We start from the raw sequence: 6,897 nt of genomic DNA, 5'->3' as shown, positions 1-6,897 counted from the left end.
TAAAAAACCGGTTTGTGCACCTCTAGATATAGGATAACTTAATACTTCAAATATAAATTAAAAAATAAAAATAAAATGCATGAATGTTTTCACTTACAAGATTTAACCGAAATGAATTTTACAACTGTGTAAATTGTAATCACGGTTAGTTTGTAGCTTTAATATTCAAATACATTATAGTCTTTGGCCTAAAGGTATTGGAGTATTGAATAAGACCTGTGTTTTAAAATTGTGGATTCAAGTTCCATTGTTACTAAAAATTTGTGTAATTTATAAGTTGAGAGTGTGTTACTTTTGGCTTTAAAAAAGTTTCTTTTATATTCTCTGAGAAATTAAACCTGGTGGATGTGGAGCACTTGAACAAAACTGTCTCTCTCATGTGTTATACATTATTAAACTATTCAAATGTAGCTATACCAGGACCAATCATAATTCTTTTTGATGGGCCAACATATTTATCTCTTTACAACTATATCCAAGAATCATGGACCACCTTTGCAGCCTAAGATATGTTAGGTTGGGATTGGGTGCAAGCAAATCTAATTTCGTGACTACTCTTTGTTTGCTAGTAATTTGTCCAACATGAAGAAAAAAAACTACTGGTTTTAAATATGATAATAATTTAAAGATGTATGAAATACAAATATATTTATGAGTTGTACACAATAATGTTTGATGGTATATAATTGAATTAAATTCTAATCAATTTTACCTTTTTACTGTTTTAACTTCTTTAAATGACCAACAGTTGTTTAGTGCTGTCAAAAACTGATATTAAGTTAAAACAACTTCTTATATATTATCTAAACAAAATGAAACTTAAAAAAATAATTACTTTTGAATTCAAATGTGAGCAAATATTCCGGGAGTAGGTTTCTGAATTCTGTTGGATAACTTCATCTAACATTCTTTGCATTTTCATGTTCAAAGAGTTAGTTGCTGTTTCATATACAAGATCCAGTTCATCCTCACCACCCAACACCGTCGTCTTGCTGCTAACGACGTCTAGAATTCTAATTCCGGTGACAGGAATCGCATGGTTCCAGTTGTTAAATTAATCAAATGGTCAGTTTCATATTACGTAGAAACCAAATACTTGCATTTAGTTATTTATTTTACTCAAGTTGTATGTTATGTGGATTTTAGTGCTTAAAATGATTTATGGTTTGATGATAAATTTTTATTGTAAAGTTGAAATGAGTTTAATTTTATGGGATTGAAATCTAAATTGTATACTTTACCTATTTGGTTAGCAAAAAATAGTTGAAACTGAACCCGAATTCGATCAATGATAACATATTCGGTTGAATAATGTAAAAATTTAGAATGGGGCCAAAGAATAGGGATGACAATGGGTCGGTTTAGGTATTCTCAAACTCATACCCGAATATAAAATCATGTCCCAAACCCGTCGTGATTTGTCAAAATATCTGTTGGGTATACCCGGCTCAAAACCCGTCGGGTTTCTATCAGGCTTGACAAAATATAACTAATCGATTACAAATAATTATTACAATAAAAATAAAACGTCTCAAATAATTGTCATAAACAAGTTTAAACAAATATTACATTTAAAATATTTAAAGTATACTATATATTAATAATAAAAAAAGTTATTTCAGGTGCATCAGGTATATACTCGGGTAAATGAGTCAATGTTTTCGGGTAATCAGGAATATTACAAATCCCAAATCCGTCCCAAGCCCACAAAAAACTTTCAAAACTAATCCCAACCCCGTCCCAAACCTTAATGGGTTGGGCATTACCCGTCCCATTATGTTGGGTTTCGAATTTTCCCATCGGTTTGGGTTTACTGCCATCCCTACCCAAGAATCCAACATTTCTCATATTCATAATTCCTAATTTTCAACTTATACAACCAAACTGCCCTTTATTCATAATGTAGTCATCAAATTGTTGTTTTATAGACACGATTAATGTAGTATTTACGTTGTTCGGTTTGATGGTTGAAGCTAGTTCATCATCAATTCTTCATATAGTTCACAAGTCCATAGATAATAAAAATGGATTCTAAATCACTGGTCCAGATGGAGCTTGAAGCCGATGTTAACCCGTTGCCAGGACACAAATTCGTTAACACTATGCGAGGTTCATGTTTCTCTGAAATAAGTTTTGATGATCTTCCATTAGACTTAGAGGTAAATGACTATACACTAACATATATTATGTTACCAATATGCATGTTTAACTATGCAACTGATTTTCATGATATTGTTTCTTAATTGAAAGCCACATAAGTGTACGCTAGAGGATCAACGGTATGATAAAGGCGGCTCCAAGATTGTTGACGAAGTACTTCCAGTCGAGATTATTAATAACAAGGATGCTTATAAAGAAGTTAAATGTGATACAAGATCAAGATTCGACACGAGTAAATACATTGAGCATCAAAACAGTGAGGAACTTTTATTTGAGAAATGGCGCGAGCAGAAGTTGATTAATTCAGGTGGTTTATTGCTTTGTAACAATGTGTTTAACATGTAGTTCTGCTCAAGATGGTTAATATTATTGCATTATTGTTCATAATGTTAATAGAAACATTTTGGTATATAATAAGTTTGTAATAACATTACATTTTTCATTCTTTAAATGCTAAATGTAACTCCTAGGGGTGTGCGTGGTGCAGTTTTAGGCTAAAACCAAACCGAAAACCATAACTTCAGTTTTTGAAGTTTTTGAAACCATTCAGTTTTGTTTTTTTTGTTTTCGTTTTGGTTTTGTTTCGGTTTCGTTTTTTTTTTGTTTTTGCCATTTGAGCTTGAAAGTCTTAGGCCGAAAATAAAGTTAGCAAAAAATAATGAATTTAGGTATTAATAGTTTTGTTAATTGTAAAATAATAGACTATTATACATTTGATAAAAAATATTGGAATTACATATTTATTAAATTCTTATAAATTACTTAATATAAAATATAAAAAAAACAAAAATTTAGGAATTCAATTCGGTTTTTTCGGTTTTTATTATATGCAAAACCAAAACCGAACCGTTAGCTCGATTTTTACAAAAACATAAAGCCAAACCATCGGTTTTGTTTCGGTTCGGTTTTTTCGGTTGCGGATCGGATTTTTCGGTTTCTTGCACACCCCTAAATGTCATAACGTGGCATTCGACTTCACTGTGTTTTTGCATCTCGATGGCTACTTGATTCAGTCATATGGGCGCAATCAAAATATGGTTTTATTTTTTCTAATCTTAACTAACAGAGATGTGAATATTATATAGAAAAATGCTTTAATGGGTAACGTTCGAGGTAAACTGCAAAATCCGATCCAATCGTAATGAATTTGTTAACATGTTTTTTAACCGTAAATCATCAAGTAGATGTCAAAATTGCATAAAATGCTATTCTGTTATTTGGCTTAAACTGTTTTTTGTTGGAGTCCTTTACAAAAGAAATGAGCTCTCCAAAAATAGGCGTATGCTATTTCAGCGCAACGAGCACACGGTATTCTTTAGTAAAAGGCAAAAGAATAGTTCACTTTGTGCTCATTGCATAGCTGCGTTCTTTCGTTAAATGCAGCTGTGGTGCCTATATACTCACTTCCACCCTTTCAAATTCATATAGTAAGCGATGTGGGACAAGCGCAACTTCTACGCTTCCTATCAAGTATCATGTTTCTTAATGCTGACTTGTGTTTTTACTTTAGTTTTTAACTAGGTTAGATACCCGTGTGATACACAGGTTGTATAAATGGCACCATGGGAAATAAATAAAGATGTATAAATGACACAACGCGAAATGAATAACATGTTACAATAGATTAGATACCCGAGTATTACACGATTTCAATAAGAACCATGGCGTTTGATGGGCCATCTGTGCAAGATAAATGAAATCTATAAGTCGACAAACCTATATAATAAACGAAATATAAAATTAGGACTACTAATTATCTTAAATCAAGTAACATCACAAACCTTTAAAACCGAGTCAAAATCGTCATTTTTGCCATGTGATCTTCGAGATTTTCATGTGCTTTGACATTATGATTTGAAAAAGCTATTGACAGAAAGAATGTGAAAGCATAAATAAAAGAATGTAAATATCAATACCGGCTTAACATAATGTATAAATGTGACTATCTTCCTGAACCATGAAACTGCATACGGATACCAAATATAGGTTCTTAATATGTAACAAAATATTAAAAATAAAAATACTTACAAATAAATGGTATATGAAGATGTGATCAAGAAAAAAAACCATTATAGGGTATGCTAAGTATGTGATGCAAATCCTATACAAAACAAAACTGTGAAGAAACAAAACACACGACCCGCATGAGCAAGAAAGGTATACTGCGAATATCAAATTGAACATACCTGTTGCAATTGAAACAAAAATGCATACAAACCATTCTAAAAAGTCAACTAGCATATGAATATACTACAAAGCAAAGTTTAAAAGATTACTTTGTGTCATTAAATATGTGTTCGTTTTGATTTAAACCAATTCCAGCTAAATGTATGCTCAAAAATTGTAAAATGACTAAAGTACCCTCAAACATCAAACAGACGGAAAAACTTTAAATAGTACAATAAAACAAATATAAATATCAGTTATACCCGTCAGTTTATTGGATCTTTCGATTATTAAAAGCACCCTCGAAGGGTATAATTGCTATTACACATGATTACAGTTTTCTAGCATATACATCTCGCGAAATTAATATAAACAAAAACGGATATATACTTGTTGGCCTATACTTAGGTGACTCTCAAGACATTATCCCTGCATTAGATTGATCACAACATTCGACTTCAATGTGTTTTCACCTCTCATTCTCTCAATGGCTACTTGATTCAGTCTCACATAACATTTAAAAAGCGAAGATTAAAATGCGATTTGGTAACTATATGTATAAACTTTAAACTGTTTTTTGTTGGAGTCCTTTCAAAAAGAAAGGAACTCTCCAAAAATAGGCGTATGCTATTTTAGCGCAACGAGCGCACGATATTCTTTAGTATAAGGCGAAAGAATAGTTCGCTTTGTCGATGTGGGACAAACCCAGCTAACTTGTGTAGTTCTGTTTTTTTTACTTCAGTTTTAACTTCAAGTTTATTATTTCGTTTAATCTTGTTACTATAATCTTTTAATCCTTATCTTTGTTAATTATTAATAGTGACAGGATGAAAGAACTCCAAACCTACATATAAACCCTTAATGATGACATGTGTCCAGAAGATTAATAATCTTGGATATCTCAAGATAAAGTAATGTAAAACATCCAGGGGTGGCTCGTGTGACAGCGAAAACAAGTTAGGGCTTTAGACCAACATTTAATTAAGGCCTCCAAGTCTAAAAAAACATTATATATAGATATATTATAATGGGTAAAGTAAATTAAAAATAGTGTATCGGTATGGTGGTAGGCTTGTTTGTTACTATAATATAGGTTATGAGTTCAAAACTTGGGTAAGCAAAAAAAAAAATCTCTTAGCAATTGTAATGAAAAGGCCACAAAATCTTGTTTCGATTTAGGCCTCCGCATTTGTTGAGCCAGACCTGAAAACATCCACACTTTTGCTTATATTTCCGGCTTGAAACACGAGTCTAGCTGTCACGTAATCGAATAAAAGTTAAGAGTTAACATGCTAAATCATGCACAACTTATTACATATAGTCTATTTGTACTTTGTGTAACTGACTCGTAAAAGGTTCACAAGTTGAAATTCACCAAGATGTTCATGTTCCCTCAATGGATACTTGATTCAGTCCATAACAGATACAAGAGTTATCATAAATTTATTTACTTAGCACATTTTTGCATGTTATTAGGCTGATTGGCCTAACAGATATACTACCGTCGTCTGGGATGCGGAGGCAGGGAGGTCGGCTGACCTCGGCCCGATCATCCCGGAGGCCCATAAATTTTTAATAATTATATATATATATTATATATATATATAATTATTAAAAATTTATGGGCCTCCGGGATGATCGGGCCGAGGTCAGCCGACCTCCCTGCCTCCGCATCCCAGACGACGGTAGTATATATATATATATTAGATTATTTTGCTAAAATATTTGTGTTTTATTTATCGAAACTACAATTATCATCATATCATATATTTTTTCATGAGGTATCAAATTTTTAATTTACTTAAGATCTGAATTTATACTAGCCTTCAACCAAAATTCTTTTAGTAATTCTCGAAGACAGTCGTGCATCATTTGAGTAAAGGTTAAAATGTTATTTGTTGGAGTCCTTTCAAGAAGAAAGGAACTCTCCAAAAATAAGAGTATGCTATTAAAAAGCAACGAGCACACGGTATTCTTTAGTAAAAGGCAAAAGAATGGTTTGCTTTGTGCTCATTGCATAGCTGCGTGCTTTATCGTGAGCAGCTAAGCAACATATATATATACATTGCTCCACACTTTCATTCTCATTTAACCAGCCGATGTGGGACGACAAACTCTGCTTGTCTCTTTCAATTACTAGTATCTTTTGGTCCTTACTAATGACACAATCAAAGAACAATTGATGGGAAAGCGTTGAGTGGTTTCGTGGTTCCTTAAAAGAAAAAAAGAAAAGAAGCTATATCGAAAACTTTACAATATCATGCGTGTAGTCGACCCAATAACCTCTATATCGGTTATTGATCCGTGTGACGAACAAAATGATGTCCACTAAGACACTCACACAGACACAAAAGGTCGACCTTGCGGGGTTGTTTACTAAATGGGATTGAACATATATTAATTTTCTCAATCATCTTGCTCCGACACCACATGGATTCTCAGTACCGTATGCCCATATCGCCAGTGGGTACGTTAAAGATATGAATATTCCAAGATCTTGTAAATGGAAACCATTTCAGGTCCGATATTATGCAAAACAAGTATGGCCAATGGGCAGAATGCAATATAGTG

At 32.6% G+C, this 6,897-nt stretch overlaps 3 non-coding genes across 3 annotated transcripts; all 3 read right to left on the bottom strand.

Moving 5' to 3' along the window:
• Positions 1-3,402: 3,402 nt before the first annotated feature.
• On the bottom strand, positions 3,403-3,522 carry LOC143590764 (U5 spliceosomal RNA). The gene has a single exon (XR_013145540.1). It is a non-coding gene; the product is annotated as a U5 spliceosomal RNA (small nuclear RNA).
• Positions 3,523-4,911: 1,389 nt separating this feature from the next.
• On the bottom strand, positions 4,912-5,031 carry LOC143590761 (U5 spliceosomal RNA). Its single transcript, XR_013145537.1, has one exon. It is a non-coding gene; the product is annotated as a U5 spliceosomal RNA (small nuclear RNA).
• A 1,198-nt stretch (positions 5,032-6,229) lies between these two features.
• Positions 6,230-6,349, bottom strand: LOC143590763 (U5 spliceosomal RNA). Its single transcript, XR_013145539.1, has one exon. It is a non-coding gene; the product is annotated as a U5 spliceosomal RNA (small nuclear RNA).
• Positions 6,350-6,897: the final 548 nt, after the last annotated feature.

The sequence above is a fragment of the Bidens hawaiensis genome, unplaced genomic scaffold (assembly GCF_021521415.1).
Source record: "Bidens hawaiensis isolate Kalapana, Puna unplaced genomic scaffold, B.hawaiensis_p1.1 tig00038986_1, whole genome shotgun sequence".
In the NCBI taxonomy this organism is placed as follows: Eukaryota; Viridiplantae; Streptophyta; class Magnoliopsida; order Asterales; family Asteraceae; genus Bidens; species Bidens hawaiensis.
The sequence above is the reverse complement of the archived record's forward strand: the minus strand, read 5'-3'. Positions and strand labels throughout refer to the sequence as shown.